The sequence below is a fragment of the Agelaius phoeniceus genome, unplaced genomic scaffold, assembly GCF_051311805.1.
Source record: "Agelaius phoeniceus isolate bAgePho1 unplaced genomic scaffold, bAgePho1.hap1 Scaffold_496, whole genome shotgun sequence".
Classification (NCBI taxonomy): domain Eukaryota; kingdom Metazoa; phylum Chordata; class Aves; order Passeriformes; family Icteridae; genus Agelaius; species Agelaius phoeniceus.
The window spans coordinates 30,001-32,500 of record NW_027510051.1 but is presented as its reverse complement, the minus strand read 5'-3'; the positions used below and the strand labels follow the sequence as shown (position 1 = coordinate 32,500).

Genomic DNA, 2,500 nt, shown 5'->3' with positions numbered 1-2,500 from the left:
CTTTTCCTCCGCTGACTAATATGCTTAAATTCAGCGGGTCGCCACGTCTGATCTGAGGTCGCAAGCCCAAAGCTCGGCCGCGCCGCGCCGCGCGCACGCGCGCGGAGACGGCCGCCTTTTTCTCTCTCTCCCCTTACCGACCGACCGCCCGGCCGGCCGGCGACGGAGAGAGAGAGACGGAGAGCCCCATCCCGGAGACGAGAACCGAAAAGGGAAAAGCGCGGCAGAGACGGCCCCGCGCGGGAGGACCGGCCGGGCGACGGCGGCGTGTGCGACGGCCTCGGCGAAGGGGAGAGAGAGGGGAGCGACGGCGCCCTTCGGGCGCGCCCCGAGACCGAGACAGAAGAGGAGGGGGGGGGGGCGCGGGCGAAGGGAGAGGAGGGGGGTCGGAACCCCCCCCCGTCCCCGGCGCTCTCGCCTCGCGCGCGCGGCAGCACGGCACGGTACCGCCGCGGTACCCACCCGCAGACAGCCGCCCGCGCGGGGGGGAAGGCCGGGGGCGAGGCCCGCGCCTCGCCTCCCCTTCTCGCCCCTCTCCCTTGCTCTCTTTCTCTCTCGGCCCTCGGCGGCGCCTTTCGACGCCGTCTCTCGCTCTCCCCGAGGCCGCCGCGCCGCCGCATCCGCGGCGCGGCCCCGCGGCGAGGACGAGCTCCGCCCCAGCGGCTCGCTCCGGGAGCGGGGAGCTACGGAGCGCTCCCCGAGTCTGCATTTAGGGGGACGAAGGCCCTCGCGCGGCGACGACGACGACCGCGGCGACGCCCGCCGGGCCCGCAGGGAAGGGATCGAGGCCCGCCGAGGGAAACGCTTCCCTCGCCGAACACCCCTGACCGCCTTCCCTCCGGCCACCGGCGGCACGCCGCCGCCGCCGCCGCCCGCCGCGGGCGACGGGCCTGCGAGGCGACCCCAGCCGCGCCGCCGGGGTGGCCCCCGGACGGCGATTGATCGTCAAGCGACGCTCAGACAGGCGTAGCCCCGGGAGGAACCCGGGGCCGCAAGTGCGTTCGAAGTGTCGATGATCAATGTGTCCTGCAATTCACATTAATTCTCGCAGCTAGCTGCGTTCTTCATCGACGCACGAGCCGAGTGATCCACCGCTAAGAGTTGTCTGCCTTTCGGGCACCGCTCACGCCAGAGCGGCCCCTTTTTTGGTTTAGGACAATGCCGCCGAGGACGCGCGGGCGCGCGCCTGGCTTCCGAGACCGTACGAGCACACGGAAAACGGGAGGAAAAAAAAGGAAAAAAACAAACCCACTCTCCGAAGGCCGGCCAAGAGGCGGGGGAGCCCGCGCCCCCGACCGCCTCCCCCCGCGAGGGGAGACGCCGACCTCACCCACGCCGTCCTTCGGAGGCGGCCCAGGCGCCCGGGCTCGGCCCGGCCTCCGCGCGGAGGGCCGGGCGGCGCGCGCCGGACACGCGGGGGGCACAGGGCGGCCCGCCCGCTTCTCGCTTTCACGGGACGACGCGCACAACGCACACGGCACGCGGCCGGGGGCGCGCGGCCGTCGGCCCCCGCGCCGCGCCGGCTCTCCCCTCGGCCCCGACGCCGCGGGCCTGGCGCGGAGCGCCGCCGCGCCGCCGCGCGGCCGGCGTTGTCTCTCTCTTCCCCCCACCACCACGGGCACGGGCCTTTCCCCTGGGCTCGAGACGGGCACGCGACGGCGACCGGCACAGCCCGCCGGCACGCCTCCCGCGGGACCGCTCCCCCGCCGGGCGGGCGGGCGAGCGACCGGCGGACGCGCTCCGCCGCCGGCCCCGGAGGCGGGCGCCACCGAGAGCCGAGCCGGCGTCGCCAGCGCCCGAGGCCTGCCGGACGGCAGACCCGGCCGCCGCCGGGGCGGCACGCGCCCGGGACCGCCGCCGCCGCCTCGCACCGCCGGGGCCCCTCGCCTCGGGCACGCGCCCGGCGGAAGGCGCCGCGGCGGCTGAGCCGGGGGGCAACGCCCGCTCTCCTCGTTCGCACGCGGAGACCGGGCGGGGAGGAGCGCCCCCGCGGCCGCCCCCGCACGCCTTCCTGCGCGGCCCACACGCGGCCGCGCGGGCAAGGGCGACGGAGGCGAGGCGACGAGCGGAGCCCGGGACGGGACCGCCGCCGGCCGACGGCGGGCGCCGTCCGGCCGACCGTCCCCGCAGGGAGGGACACCCGTCGAGCGGCGCCGCCGCCGCTCGCCACGGGGTCGCCCGCGCTCGCGGGCCTCCGCCGCCGGAGGGCCCGCCGAGCGCTCGCCCCCCCCCCACCGGCGGGCGGGGCGGTCGAGCCAGGGGACGGCCGGCGGACGACGGCGCCGCCGCGCCGCGCCTTCGAGGAAGGAAAGGCCGTCGAGGGGAAGAGAGGCGCCGGACGCGCCGGACGCGGCGCCGCCGCGCGCGCCAGAGACCGCGGCGGCGGGCCCAGGAGAGAGAGCGCGGGCGGGCCCCGGCGGCCGTCGCCCCGCGGCCGAGGAAGGGGCAGAGAGCGCGCGCTCTCTGCCGGGCGTCGCCCGTTACCACGAGGCGGGCGGGT

General features: G+C 77.8%; 2 non-coding genes across 2 annotated transcripts in view; both read right to left on the bottom strand.

Moving 5' to 3' along the window:
* Positions 1-61, bottom strand: part of LOC143693269 (28S ribosomal RNA) — a 4,296-nt gene extending 4,235 nt beyond the window's left edge. The window contains exon 1 of the ribosomal RNA XR_013180773.1: positions 1-61. This exon is cut by the window's left edge and continues 4,235 nt beyond it. This is a non-coding gene — a ribosomal RNA (28S ribosomal RNA).
* Positions 62-950: 889 nt separating this feature from the next.
* On the bottom strand, positions 951-1,103 carry LOC143693270 (5.8S ribosomal RNA). Its single transcript, XR_013180774.1, has one exon. It is a non-coding gene; the product is annotated as a 5.8S ribosomal RNA (ribosomal RNA).
* Between the last annotated feature and the right edge of the window lie 1,397 nt (positions 1,104-2,500).